Source organism: Typopeltis vanoorti, chromosome 2, assembly GCF_054136105.1.
Source record: "Typopeltis vanoorti isolate ZY-2024b chromosome 2, IOZ_Tvanoo_1.0, whole genome shotgun sequence".
NCBI lineage: Eukaryota > Metazoa > Arthropoda > Arachnida > Uropygi > Thelyphonidae > Typopeltis > Typopeltis vanoorti.
Genome location: NC_143550.1, coordinates 56,147,238 through 56,162,862, shown reverse-complemented (window position 1 = coordinate 56,162,862; position 15,625 = coordinate 56,147,238). Strand labels below are relative to the sequence as shown.

The 15,625-nt window shown below is 36.8% G+C and overlaps 1 protein-coding gene and 1 pseudogene across 1 annotated transcript in view; both read left to right on the top strand.

Annotated features, from left to right (window-relative positions):
• Nucleotides 1–15,625, top strand: part of LOC150109053 (diacylglycerol lipase-beta-like) — a 220,339-nt gene that overhangs the window by 69,028 nt on the left and 135,686 nt on the right. The window lies entirely within an intron of this gene.
• Nucleotides 10,422–11,357, top strand: LOC150109054 (small ribosomal subunit protein uS5 pseudogene; annotated as a pseudogene).

Below are 15,625 nucleotides of genomic sequence, written 5' to 3'. Positions count from 1 at the left end.
CGATGTTATCGCGTTAATCAAATCTAATAATCAATGGTAAAAATTACAATTCGTCCATGATCGATTCATCATCATCAGTCTTGGGACTGGTAACTCAGCAGCAATTTCCTCCATTCTGCTGTGTCATTGGCTTTCTTCTTAACCTCCTGGTAACTCCTCAAGGAGACCAAGGAAAGCTTTTCCTTGGTCTGCCTCTTCTTTGCCCCTCTATTTTTCCTTCAGCTATTCTTTTCATAAGTCCATCATGTCGAAGTATATGTCCAAACCACCTATCCCTTCTCATTTTGATCAATTTTATTAGTTGTTGTTGTTTCGTTTATCTCTCTCGGGACTTGTTGGTTTGATTTTTTTTCTGTCCATTTTATTTTGTTCATGCGATGCCAGCACCACATTTCAAAAGCCTCCAATCTTCTTGCATCTTCTCTGCCTAGAATCCAGGTTTCACATCCATACAGTGCAATGCTCCATATCAATGTCTTTACTAATTTTTTTTTCAATTGTAGGTTGAGGTTTCCTGTTAAAATGCTTTTCGTCTTAGAGAATTGGGCTTTTGCGTTGTTTATTCTTGATCTTATGTTTTCTCTTGTTCTTCCATCTTCTGTTATTAGGCTACCTAAATATTTAAAGCTTTTCACTTGTTTTATTTATTCCCCGCTGATGTCTATATGCTCTCTAGTGATAGGGATTTTGCCTGTAACAATTATTTTAGTCTTATCTGTTGATTTTCATTTTATATTTTTCAAGGTTATTATTTAGTAATTCTAGCATTGTTTTTAACGTTCTTCTGTTTTCTGCTACAAGGGCTATGTCATCAGCAAATCTTATACACATGACTTGCTCACCATTTATCTTTATGCCACTATTTATTTTATCTTTAGTTTTCTGAATGGCCTTTTCAATATATAAATTAAATAAAAGTGGTGAAAGTATACATCCTTGTCTTACTCCACTCCTGATATTTATTATTTTCTCCTTGTCATTGATTTTAATTCGTCCATTTTGATTTTTGTAAATTTGATAAATTATTTTCCTATCCCTCAAATCTATGCCGATATTAGTTAGACAATTTATGAGTATTTGCTGGTTTACTTTATCAAACGCTTTCTCTAAATCAACGAAGCAAATGTAAGTATTTTGACTAAGGTCTAATCTCTCTCTATTATTGTTCTTAAATAGAGTATTCCCTCTCTTGTTCCTTTATTCTTTCTGAATCCAAATTGGTCTTCATCCAATAGACAATCTATTTTTGAATAATTTTTAGCAGAATTTTGCTAACATGTGGGATTAAAGCTATTGTTCTAAATTGGCTGCATTTGTTTGCATTATTCTTTTTTGGTATTGGTATTATGGTTGATTTCATAAACTCCTTTGGTATTTCTCCTCTATCATAGATTTGGGCTATTAATTGATAGAGTAAGGTTTTTGTCTCATCACCTAGATTTTGTAGCAGGTCTATAGGAATATTGTCACATGATCGATTACTGTATTAATAATTCGTTTTATATGGTACTCTTTTAGGAAAGATAAAAATTGAATGCAAAGTAAATGTTTAATAAATACTTATGTTACTTACTGCAATTTTTTTATCAAAAGTTATCAAGAGTCGTTTGAACAGTTTTAGTTTTTTTCTTATCGTCATAAATTCTACGATAGCAAGCAAAATGACTCCAGACTAAGCAATAAAACAAAGAAAAAAACACTGCAAATATAATACATGATGCAAATTAAGTGGATATTGAATCCAACATTATTTCATAGCCGAATATAGAAACTACAAGAGTTTCGTGCCGAATATATAGAAACTAAAAGTTTCGGATGCAAGCATAAGCAACCTTATGGGCAACTCGTAGTAAAGGTGGAGTAAGCTCCACATCACTTTCCTTAGTACAGGTAACCCTCGTATAATGCGGTTTTGATAAAACGCGGTCTACAATTTCTAGAAACCTTTTTATTTATTTATTTTTTAATATTTTTCACCGCGGGATTTAAAAATCAAATTTTATCTTAGTTAAATTTGTGTCTGCCCGTATCGTGCAAGTAGTTATAAGTATCGAATTTAGTTTTATTGTATCACTGAATAAGGTACTGTACAGAAGGCTTTTGCAGCACGTGTCATTTTCAACAAATGGTGCAATTAGAGACAGAATAAAAACGGCGCTTACTAATAAATCACATCTCCCCTCTCACAGAAACTACGCTGTATAGACTTAAGCAAAACTATACGTTGCACCGAAACACAGTATCTATTGTCTAATAACTAAAAACTATTGTCCAATTTTTCAATTATGAAATAAGTGTTTTTTATTGCATTTGAAATTCTCGATGTCATTATGACAGATCACAAAGGCTAACTTAAAATAAAAGACTACCAATGAAACATGCCATATAATGAATGTGTGAGTTCGCCTGCCACCTCAAACGCAAACAAGAAGCCATAAAATTCAACCAAGGGTTGAAACGTTTCTGTGATTTGAGCCAGTCAGTAATGAGAAGTTCCATCGGAACGATAAATGACACCCTGTTGTGAATGTGTTAAAACTAATAGTGAATGTTGTTATGACAGTTTCAGATGTTATGGAATTCGATTGAAGAGAATTTGCATTTCAACTCAAAACTTGTCGGTTGCTTTTGTCTTTGGGTCGCGCGATCTTTTGTTAATACCGCACCAAAACGACTTTATACCTGCTGTCTTGTGTAAAACAAAATTCAGCTTGTATGTATTGTAACAATTAAAAAAAACTTGAATAATTTATAAGCGCATAAAAGGATATCACCTGTAAATCGTTAACGTGCCAGCAAAATTCTCATAGGTTCACCATCTAGGGTTTACTGTATAAAGTGTTTATTGTTGAAAATTGTCTTCGTTTTCTGCCAGGAAAGCGCATTTAAAATCATAAGTGTGTTATTCTCAAGCAGTGCAGTTTATTTTCTGGTGAGTTACATACACATGTAATGCTTTTTTTTAATGAGTTTATTGTAATGGGCACTAAATCTGGAACGAAAGGGGAAAAAAACAACATTGAAGAGGAAATTCATTTCTTTCGAAGAAAAAATTAAAATCTTGGATCGGTTGAAAATTGGAGAAAAACCAGGAGTTGTTGCAAGAACTCCGAATTTAAATGAATCAACAATTCGAACAATCAAACAAAATGAACATAAAATCCGAGAAAGTGTTATTGCTGGGTCAACGGCAAGTGCAAAGCGCATTGCTCATGTTCGCAATATTCTAATAGAAGAAATGGAGAAATCTCTAATGATTTGGATAGAAGATTGCACTCAAAAGAAAATTCCTTTGGATGGACACCTTATTAAGCAAAAAGCTCTCAAAGTTTATAAGCATTTAAAAGAACTTGATCAAGATTCTTCAAAAGAAATCTCTCAGCATGGATTTTCTGCCAGTAAGGGTTGGTTCGAAAACTTTAAAAAGCGGTTTTCTTTGTATAATCTTAAAATCCAGGGGGCATCAGCAGATGTTGAAGCTGCCTGGAAATGCCCAGCAGAACTTTTAAAAATCATTAAAGAAGGTGGTTACAGTGCAGACCAGGTGTTCAATGCGGATGAATCTGGGTTATATTGGAAAAAATGCCAAAACGTACCTATATTTCGAAAAATGAAAGATCAGCTCCTGGATTCAAAGTTTCCAAAGAAAGAATTACTGTACTGTTTTGTAGTAATGCATCAGGTGATTACATGACAAAACCAATGTTAATTAACTGATCTGCAAATCCTCGTGCGATGAAAGGGCTTGACAAGTCCATCCTACCTGTTTATTTGCAGGCCAACAAAAAGGCATGGGTTACAGCTAGCATGTTTGAAAATTTGTTTTTTCAAGTGTTTTGTACCCGATGTAGAAAGTTACACAAAGAAAAACCGATTGTGATGAATCCGTTTAAAGAATTCAGTTTAAAGAAATTAGCAGAAGGATTGGACTTGGCAAGAAAGTTAGGAAGTTATTTTACGGATAATGATCCCTCAATGGAGTGCTCGGGAAAATTCACGAGACAATTGGATATTTGTTTAGCGCCATATTACGAAGTGAATAAAAAAATTGCAACATAGTGAAAAGCAAAGTCTTATTACTGACTTCTTGATGACTAAACCAGCCGAAGTATGCAATGAGAATTATACAAATGATGTCCAAGAGATTTCAAGTGGTGACGACCGCCGGCCACTTAAAGAACATCTACGAAATGTTATTTCTGAAGACTGTGATGACAATTAAAATATGCGTTTTATTTTATTGTGTCTAAAACATTTATGCATTATGTGCAATGAAATTTATGTACAATTTGTAATTTTTAGAATTTTATACTACGTATTTGTCATAGTTTAAGTTTTGTTAACTTACATGAATTACCTGAATTAAATAAAAATATTGTTTTTGTTGGATATGTCATTGTTGTTTATATAAATTAAAAAAAAAAAAAAAAACGATTTCGGAACCTAACCCTACCTTTTCTATGTGATCTATGTCTCGTATAACGCGATTTATATAACGTGACATTTCTATAGAACCTAACATCGCATTATATGAGGGTTACCTGTATTTTCCATAATGTAAAGCACATCTCTTAGAGAACATGTATGATAAATATTGAATCCAACATTATTTCATAGCCGAATATAGAAAAACTCCGCCATGGGATCCTTAGGGGTCTCATGCCAGTCCCAAGCCTGGATAAAGGAGGAGGGTCGGTCAAATGAGTGTCGATGCTCTGACTGTAAAGAAAAAACACGATTGTTATCCGATGCCTATACAATCAACCGCTACAACATGCCGGCTCAGGCATCGCCCAGATAAACAAGGCCCACGATAACAATCAAGCGACCTGGGTTGGGTCGAAAAGTGGGATACCGAAAGGAAACTGAAACTAACAGAATTGTTATCAGTAGGAACGTGGAATGTGCAGACACTCTGGATGTCAGGAAAATTAGAACTACTTCATGAGGAAATGAAGAGATATCGGTGGGATATACTAGGATTGGCAGAGATGAGATGGACATCATCTGGAGAGATCAATGAATGCAAAGTAATATTGTCGGGACATGAAACCATGCACAAAGCAGGAGTTGAATTACTTCTTAGCAAAAGAGCTTGAGAGATATTGTTAGGCTACAAACCAGTCAGTGAATGAATCATAGTAGCAAGATTTTAGGCAAATCCATTCAACTCAACATATCAATAATCCAGATATATGCACCCACATCTGACAGCACAGATGAGGATATTGACTTATTCTACAAAGATCTGACAGAGACAACAGAAACAATACCAGAGCAAGATATGCTAATTATTGAAGGAGATTGGAATGCCAAAGTTGGAATAGATAATGATGGTTGGGAAAGAGTCATGGGAAAATATGGTTTCGAGAGCAAGATGTGCTAATTATTGAAGGAGATTGGAATGCCAAAGTTGGAATAGATAATGATGGTCGGGAAAGAGTCATGGGAAAATATGGTTTCGGAGAAAGAAATGAACGAGGTGAAAAATTGTTAGAATTTGCTCTGAACTATGAGATGATGATCTGTAACCCAAGATTCCAACAAAAGGAGTGTAGAAAATGGACGGCAATCAAATGATGGGAAAACCAAAAAGAAGATGGATAACATCAGTACAGCAATGTCGAACTTTTCAAGGAGCGGATATAGACTTGGACCATAGTTTAGTGATTGCAAACATCAAGTTGAAATTAAAAAAGAAATATAAACCCCAACATCAGAATAGAAGAGATACAGCACAAATAAGTGAAGCAGAAATAGGAAGAAGGTACAGAACAGTATTAGAAGAGAAAATTAAAAGTGTGGAGAAAGAAAAAAACTGTAATTTAAGAGTGAAAAGAGTAATGAAGGTGATAGAAGATGCAGTTGAAGAAACAGTACCAGAAGATCAAGAAGAAATGGATTACACAAGAAACACTGAAGTTAGTACAGGAGAAAAGAATGTTGAAGATAAGAAGGGATACATCAGAACAAATAGAAGAGCAATATAGAAGAAAGTGTAATGAGGTGAAAAAAGCAGTCAGAATGGATAAGATGAAATGGTTAGAAGCCCATTGCAACAATATAAAACAGTACTATGGAGAGCATAAAACAAGGGAGATATACAAAATGATCAGGATCATTAATAGAAAGTGGCAACCAAAACAGACCACAATTAAAGATGAAAAAGGCAAAGTATTGATGAATAAAGAAAAAAATTGTACAGCGGTGGACAAGATACTGTAGTGAGTTATATGAAGAAAAACTAGATTCAGATAGCGTTGGGAAACTGACTGAAGAATTGAAGCAGATATCACCACCAGGTAATGAGCATGATATGGACATTTTAAGAGGAGAGGTAGAAAAAGCAATAGGATGGCTAAAATAACAAAAGTCCTGGTAACGATAGCATTGCTGGAGAAATGATTAAATATGGTGGTGAGAGTATGGTTACAGAAATGCACCAACTATGTAATATGGTATGGAAAGAAGGGAAAATTCCAGAGGAGTGGGTGAAATCAATATTAGTAACATTATATAAGAAAGGAAATAAGCTAGAATGTAAAAATTATAGAACAATTGCCTTGATAAGTCGCCTTGGTAAAGTGATGATGATTATATTGACAGAAAGATTGAGAATACAATTGGAAGCATACCTTGCAGACGAGCAAGCAGGATTAAGAAAGGATAGAACTACAATTCAACAGATTTTGACAATGAGGTTAATAGCAGAGAAAGCTAGGAGAAAAAACAAAAACATATATACTTGCTTTGTTGATTTGCAGAAAGCATTTGACAGTATTGACCAGAAAGTGACATTAGCAGTTCTGGAATCCTATGGAATTGATTAAAAAAAAAAAAAAAAAAAAAAACTAATAGTAATAAAAGATGTTTATCAGAATGCAGTTGCAGCAGTTAAAATAGGTGATGATTTGGGGAAATGGTTTAAAACAAGCAGAGGTACTAGACGGGGAGCCCAATATCACCAAGCATTTTCATCGCACATTTAGAAAGAGCAATGGACAAACTGAAGGAAGATGCCAAAGGAATATCTGTACACGGAATGAGAATTAACAATCATTTCTCTTCCCAAATCTCTTCCCTTCCTCATTCAACAGTTTCAGTGTTTTTTGTAAATGACATTGTTATTATTGAAGAAGATGAAAGAGAACTACAAAAAACACTGAAACTGTTGAATGAGGAAGGGAAGAGATTTGGACTTGTTATGAACTTGGAAAAAACAAAGACAATGGTATTTGGTGAGAAGAACATGAAACAAAAGATACAAGTGGATGGAACTGATATAGAAAATGTAGAACAATTCACATATTTGGGAAGTAAGCTGACATATGACTTGTACTGTAAAAAAGAAATAAAAATCAGGATTGCAAAGGGAAGAACAAATCCTGAGGCCATGGATAACATCTGGAAAAGTAAAGCGCTCTGCCTGCAAACAAAACTAAGAGTACTGGAAATGTGCATCTTCAGTGGTGTACTGTATGGATCTGAAAAGTGGGTAATAAATAAGGAATCAAGAAAAATAATTTTGGCATTTGAAAGAACTTGTTAAAGGAAGATTCTAAGAATAGGATGGGTACAGAAAATCACCAATGAAAAGCTCTATCAGAAGATACAACCAAAACAAAATCTAATGCAGAAGATTATAAAATGGAAGCTGCAATTATTTGGACACATCTGTAGAATGAGTGAGGACCAGAAGATAAAGACAGTTATGTTTGGTATTTTGGATGGTTTAAACAGAAGAGATAGACCATACAGAGAATGGATAGATGATATAAAAGACTGGTGTGGAATGGGTGTACAAAAAATGCGACACCGTGCGGACAAAGAAAGGTGGAAGAAGATAGTGAAGCAGGCATCGGACATCAATGGGCAGTGAGTCCATGGTTCATGATGATGAATATAGAAACTACAAGAGTTTTGTACCAAATATATAGAAACTAAACATTTCGGCGGATGCAAGCATAAGCAACCCTTATGGGCAACTCGTAGTAAAGGTGGAATAAGCTCCAGATCACTTTCCTTGGTATTTTCCATAATGTAAAGCCCATCTCCTAGAGGACATCTCTATTTCAGTAATACATGGTTTATTTATTTTCAGTTACAATCTAGAAATTATTGAACAAAGAATAATAAAAAACAACTAAACCATACTATACTGACATCGGAGGTCGCGGTATCTCTTGGATACAATTTATTGTCAAATATTGCAAACCTTTACAGTATAACGTGTTAAACCAAACTGACAGCAAAAAACAGTGCAGAATATCACTCATAACATAAGGATGCACAGCTACTCATGATCTCCAAGCTATACACTGAATTGTGTAAGAATATTTATACTAAAGATTTTGCATGTATCTGTCAGATCAGCTGCGAGCTCCACAGGGTTAAAGGCACGTTAATCAAAACTCTTGCCGTCTATATCAAGGGATTGCTACAATTGATTTCGCCACATTAATCAAATCCCGCATTAAGCAAGGGATACCTGTAGATAGTTTGGGTCTCCCACGATGAGTCTTCTGACTTCATGGAGATACCCATATAATAATAATAATTCTGTAATACAATAAAAAAAAAAAAAAATAGAATACATACCAAGAATGCACTTGTCCTTGAACAGTTTAATTCTATGTCTTGGGCAACATTAAATAAAATGTACAGTGATAAAACGTCACCACTTGCCTAACAACTATAAATTCAGTGTCCACATTAGCACACGTCATGGACCCAGATAATTTATTTCATGAATTCTATTACCTGCAAAGTTATGCTGAAGGGGAAAAATGCATTTTTGGAATAACCATTAGACTTTTGTTAGTGATAGATGGAATGAAAATTTCCATCTAATGTCAAAATGAATCCTTTCCTTAATGATAATTATAAATAAAAAATAATAAATATACCCTTCAAAGGAATGAATTGAGATGTTTTCACGAGTTTATATGTAAGGAAAAATCAATGTTAAAAAAGGATGCGCTTAAAAAGCATAGAACAAGACAAGAACGCTCTAGTCACGTCACCCACTAAAGCAGAATTTCACGAGACAAAGTGGATCAACTTTTACGTTTTGGGGGACTCGTGTATTTTACTGTGGATTTCACTTTCTTATTTAAAAAAAAAAAAAAAAAAAAAAAAGTAATGTAAATTTAATTTCTTTTATTTACTATTTATCAATTTACCCCTTAATTACTTAAGTAATTAATTAACTGCTACAAACAACTTTTAATTTACATTAAAATAACAAAAAATGCCTAATTTTGTTCCAGTTTGTATTGTCGATTTTTTATAGTCCAAATAGTGAATTGTAGATCGTTGAAAATATCTTGGTTTTTTTGAAGAAATTGCAACCCTCCCCCCTCAATGTGCGATGTCCTTTTCTTTCGTTTTAAATTGTGGGCATCATAGTTTATTAAGACATTAATATACCAACACATGATTTGTCACTTCGGCCGTAATTCAGAAACAACAAACACATCAATGGGCATTGTACTCGTTCCAAGGATGTTGATGTCCATGTCTTGTTTGATATTTTGTAGTTTTTTTTCCCCAAATACACTCCATACATTCCATGTTGTTATGTGGGGTCTAATTTTTCTCGTTTTCAAAATGCCAACATCGCATGTTGAAAACCCAGAAAAGTTTACTCCAATATCGTCATTCTTGTGACGTTTACTTCTGTAGGCAATCCAGCCTCTTCCCTGTGGAAACGGATAAGATCACAAGTTTCCTAAACTGATCTATATCTTGCTTTTCTTTTAAATGTATTGTCATGGTACTCTTGGTATAGATATGTGGTAGGTTTCAGGGTGCTTCCACAGAGGATACACATATATGACTAACCAATTTTGTCTCATATACTCCTGAGATAATCCTCATTCCTTGCCACACACACACATTGCTTTTGTTGTTGTTTTTTGTGGTGTTAGTGCACTGAAATGGTATTGCTGATAGTTTAACAACAATCCTCCGATGAAGAAGAGCATTTACAAATGACTGAAATTTTTTTTTGTTTGTCTACTGCTCATCAGTTCAGCCAGTAAAGAATCAGATGACCAAAATTGTATGAAGCAATGCTTAAATAAGTAAGATAGTTGCTATTCGATGTCTGCAGAGGAATCAACTAAAATATAAAAGTGATTAGCTACTTTTCATTCCTCAAAGAAAAGCTAGAAATACTTAATTCTTGGTTTTCACTATTTATTGCCACAAGCTTGATAAAAACATTTTCCCCAAAGCACTTTTGTAACAAGAATACCTTCAAACCACTGCATCCATTAGGTTCCTAATCCTGAATAGTGTTGTATGTCACATATACATGCAATAATATATACATGTATTATTTTGAGACTATTTTCTGAGTAGCTGGGTTGAATCCTAAGATCATTTAGTTCTTTTATCAAATCTAAGAACTATACACAATGGCGGACACAGGTCCAGCCGGTGGTGGAGGAGGAGGAGGAGGAGGTGGTGGTGGTGGTGGTGGTGGTGGTGGAGGAGGAGGAGGAGGAGGAGGAGGAGGAAGAGGAGGTTTTCGTGGTGGATTTGGGGGGGGTGGTCGTGGACGAGGCAGAGGAAGAGGTAGAGGACGTGGTCGAGGACGAGGAAAGGAAGGTGAGAAAGAGTGGATACCAGTGACAAAGCTGGGAAGACTTGTTAAGGATGGGAAAATAAAGACAATTGAAGATATCTATTTGTTTTCACTTCCCATCAAGGAATTTGAAATAATAGATTGTTTCCTGGGTTCCTCATTAAAAGATGAAGTTCTCAAGATTATGCCTGTTCAGAAACAAACTCGTGCTGGTCAGAGAACTAGATTTAAGACTTTCGTAGCAACGGGAGACTCAAATGGCCATGTAGGTCTTGGAGTTAAATGTTCCAAAGAAGTAGCTACAGCTATTCGAGGAGCAATCATTTTGGCTAAACTATCAGTAATACCTGTGCGCAGAGGATACTGGGGAAACAATATTGGGAAACCACACACTGTTCCCTGCAAGGTAACTGGCAAGTGTGGAAGTGTTTTGATGAGACTTATACCTGCTCCTAGAGGTACAGGTATTGTTTCTGCTCCAGTCCCTAAAAAGTTGCTAACTATGGCTGGAATTGAAGACTGCTACACATCTGCAAGTGGCTCTACTTCAACTCTTGGGAATTTTGCAAAAGCAACTTATCTGGCAATTCAACAGACATACAGCTATCTCACCCCTGATTTGTGGCATGAAAAGGAGCTGATAAAATCTCCTTATCAGGAATTTAGTGACTACTTGATGACCCACAAACCCATGGGTGCTGCACAACGTGATGAGCGAGCAGATTGAAATTTGAACATGCTGAAATAAACTTGAAGTATTTAAAAAGTGGATGACAAACAATATTAAACAGGAATTGCATGCGAAAAAGAGGCTATGGAAGAGATATAAGGAGACAGGTGAAGAGATGCATGAGGAATATAAGACACAGGCCAGAAGAGTGACTAGTGTGGTAAGGAAAGCGAAACTGGAATATGAGAGGAGATTGGTCCTAAGATCCAAAGAAAATCCTAGGGAATTTTTTAGCTATGTGGCCAGTAGGAGGAGAAATGACTGTGGAAGAATGATATTGTGGGATAAAAATGGGAATAGAGTGACTGATGCAGAGGACATAGTGGAATTGTTCAATGAACACTTTATTGGAGTATTTCATCCTAGAGGAGTCAGTTTTAATGCTAGAGGGATAGGACTGGTACGAGGTCTGGAGGTACAGGAGGAGAGTGTGTTTCAGATACTGAGTACTCTGGATGTCAGTAAAGCTGTGGGACTGGATGGTATTTCGCCACGAGTTTTGAGAGAATGTGCTAGGGAATTGACAGTACCTTTAACGTGGCTTTTCAATGAAAGTCTGGCTTTGGCAAAGGTGCCCAGGGAATGGAAGGAAGGTAAGATAGTGCCATTGCATAAGGGGGGTAACAGACTGGAAGTGTCTAATTATAGGCCAGTCTGTGTGTCATCAGTAGTTGTTAAGATCTTGGAGAAAGTAGTGAGGGACCGTGTACAGCATTGGGCAGATGAGGGTAATGTTATCTGTGAGAATCAACATGGATTTGTGAAAGAACGCTCTTGTTTTAGCAATATGCTAGCCTTTTATAATAAAGTTACAAGAACATTAGACGAGGGAAAGGCATATACTGCAATTTTCTTAGACTTGGCGAAGGCATTTGACAGGGTGCCACATGATAAGCTGATATTTAAGTTGCAGCACATGGGTCTGGATGTCAGATTAGTCAACTGGATTCAGGATTGGCTGTCTGATAGGTATCTGAGAGTTGTGTATGGTGGAGCAGTTTCCAGGAGGCAGAGGGTTACAAGTGGGGTCCCACAGGGCTCAGTACTAGGACCTATATTGTTTAACCTTTATATCAATGACATAGCCAGTGGATTGCAGGGGGATATTCAGTTGTTTGCGGATGATGCGAAGCTGGGAAGGATTATTAGTAATAGTGCAGATGTGGTAGCTCTGCAAGAGGATTTAAATAAGCTAGATAGATGGGTAAATGAATGGGGGTTCAGTTTAATTCAGCAAAATGTAAGGTCTTGAGGTTTGGGAAACATCGATGGGATGCTGTATACTCTATGGGAGGAGTTATACTGGAGGAAGTAGGGGGGGGGAAAAGAGATCTGGGGTTGATGATTGATAGAAACCTGAAGTTTAGGGGACATATTGCAAAGGTGGTGAAGGTAACACAGAGGATTGCTGCTATTATGAGAAGGACACTGACCTGCAGAGATAAGAGGGTTATCATTCCATTGTATAAGTCTCTGATCAGACCACACTTGGACTATTGTTCTCAGATTTGGTCCCCAGGATTTGAAGGGGATAAATTAACTGTGGAAAGGATACAAAAGGGTGACAAAGATGGTTTCAGGACTGTACAAGGATAGTTATGAGGATCGGCTGAGAGAATGTGGACTGCAGAGTTTGGTGGATAGAAGAAGGAGAGGTGATATGATTGAGACTTTTAAACTGTTGAGAGGTGGTTACAGGGTTGACATTGGGGAGTTCTTTCGCTTGGTTGATCAGCTGGAAGGAGTGATGACAAGAGGCCATCCCTGGAAGTTACGAAAGGAAACTGTGAGCAAGAGGGTAAGGAGTGGTTTCTTTGTGTGGAGGGTGGTTGAGCCGTGGAATGCATTGCCTGATGGAGTGGTGGGAGCGAGAACGGTCAGTGAGTTTAAAGAGTGGTATGATAGACTTTGTGTTTCTCAGGGGGGGGGACCTCCCCTCGATGAGTCTTGACAGACTTTATGTCTTAGGAAGGACCTCCCTCGATGAGTCTTTTGACTCCTTGGAGGCCTGAATAATAATAATAATAAATAATAATCATTTTTCAAGTAAAATCAACCCGATTTTTACCAACAGGGCCAACTATTATTATTACGGGTGACTCCAGAGAGTCCTTAGACTCATCAAGGGAGGCCCTAAACATCATATCTACACAACTATTTGGTTCTCACAGTATCTATCATACCTTGCCTTGAACTCATTCGCTGTCATAGCACCCACAACGGACTCTGGCAGCTTATTCCACTCATTTACCACTCTAAAAGTAAAGAACACAGCTCTAACATCCTTGCTAACCACCCTCTTGCCCAGCTTCCATAGATGTCCCCTAGTTCTCCCACCACCAATCCTGATTTCAAAACTATCCTCTGAATTAATCCTATAGAAACCCTTCAGCAGTTTGAATGTCTCAATCATATCTCCCCTCTTTCACCTATCAACCAATTTCTGCAATCCACAAATCTTCAACTTGTTCTCATAAAGTTCATTCCATAGACCTGCTATCATCTTGGTCACTCGCTTCTGGATCCTCTCCACCTCCTCCCCATCAAGAAGAAACCTAGGTGACCAAATCGGGGCACAGTAGTCGAGATGAGGTCTTATCAAGGCTCGGTACAGAGGAACAATAACGTGCTTGTCTCTGCTCGTCAAAGTATTTTTCAACAACCAAGTGATTTGATGAGCTGATTTAGCCACTTTTGCAATGTGCCCCCTAAACTTCATCTCCCTATCCACTAACACTCCCCTGGCCTCATCAATCTCCTGGAATACAGTTCCACCAATGTGGTAAACTGCTGCTAATCTTTTGACCCCAAAATGCATAACCTTACATTTTGTCACATTAAATTGACATCCATTCTCCTTAGCCCAGAACTCCAATCTATCCATATCATCCTGCAAGATTTTGACATCTTCTGCATTCACTATTGCTGATGATGCAAAGTTGGGTAGGGACCCAACTTTGCATCATTGGCAAACAAATGAACTGTTCCTCTTAGATCCTTCCCTATATCATTAATGAACAAATTGAACAGCAGTGGTCCAAGAACAGAACCCTGCGGCACACCACTAGTCACAGGCCGTCTTTTGGACTCTACTCCTGAATAAACTACTCTCTCATATCTCTCCATCAACCACCCACCTATCCATCCGACCAAAACTAACAAAAAGTCCTAATGAAAATTTCTTTAGACTGGCTAGAATTGAAATAGTTTTTCTTCTACCTATATAGCACTGTGCCAGTTATCATCACAAGACTATGCAAACAGAAAAACATTGCATTTAAGTAAATTATATTAATCAGTAATACAATTATCATTGATTATTATTATTATTATTTGACACATCCAGAGAGTCGAAAGACTCATCGAGGGAGGGCACCTGCTCTACAACTCTGTCTTCTCCACTACTCAATCCACCAGCTGACTGCAACTACAACAATGAAATCTAATTTTAATAAATTAACAGTAATGAATCTTTTAAAAAATGACAAAAGGATGTTACTGGATGTTTTTATTCTCATTGATTATAAATAGTTTTCCATCATTCTTGTATAGATATTTGATACTATCTTTCAACTCTTCAAAATAATTTCATTATTGAAAGAAAAAAAAAATCAAGATGGATAGTCCCAAAGGGTTCATTGGACCATTACTGTTTAAATGATATTAATGATATTTTGAGTGGTTTTCAGAAATGCCTCCTTTATGCAGTGGTACTATTTTGTCCTCTTTTTACTCTCCTAATACCTTCTCAGAACTGAGGCTTAAATAAACAGCTTGGTTAGAGAAGGGTACCAATTCCTTTGCACATTCTTGTAACATACAGGCTGATATGCTATCTAATCCCATCAGTGGCGCACCCAGAGGGGGGGGGGGCAAGGGGCTTGGGCACCCCCCAAAGAAAAGGAAAAAAACACTAGAAAAATTTCCAAAAATCTTTTCCTAATTAAAATTTATTTATTTTTTATTTATGTTGTGTGCTACTTATGAATTAGCGATCACTGCAGATGCTCAGTTATAGGTCATATGTGATGTGTAGTGTGTATTCGCAAAACGTCTACCCAATTCGCCCCCCCCCAAAGGTTAAATCCTGAATGCTCAGCCCCCTCCAAGATTAAATCCTGAGTGCGCCACTGAATCCCACGGGCACGTTTGCATTAAGGTTGTGCAACATTGTAAGCACTTCCAGTTCATCTACCTCCTATTTTCTCATCAGTCAGTGTTACATATGGCACTGCAGTATTCCCCAGGGATAGTACACCATTGCAAAATGATCAATCAGTAACTCAAATATTTCATTTGCCTCT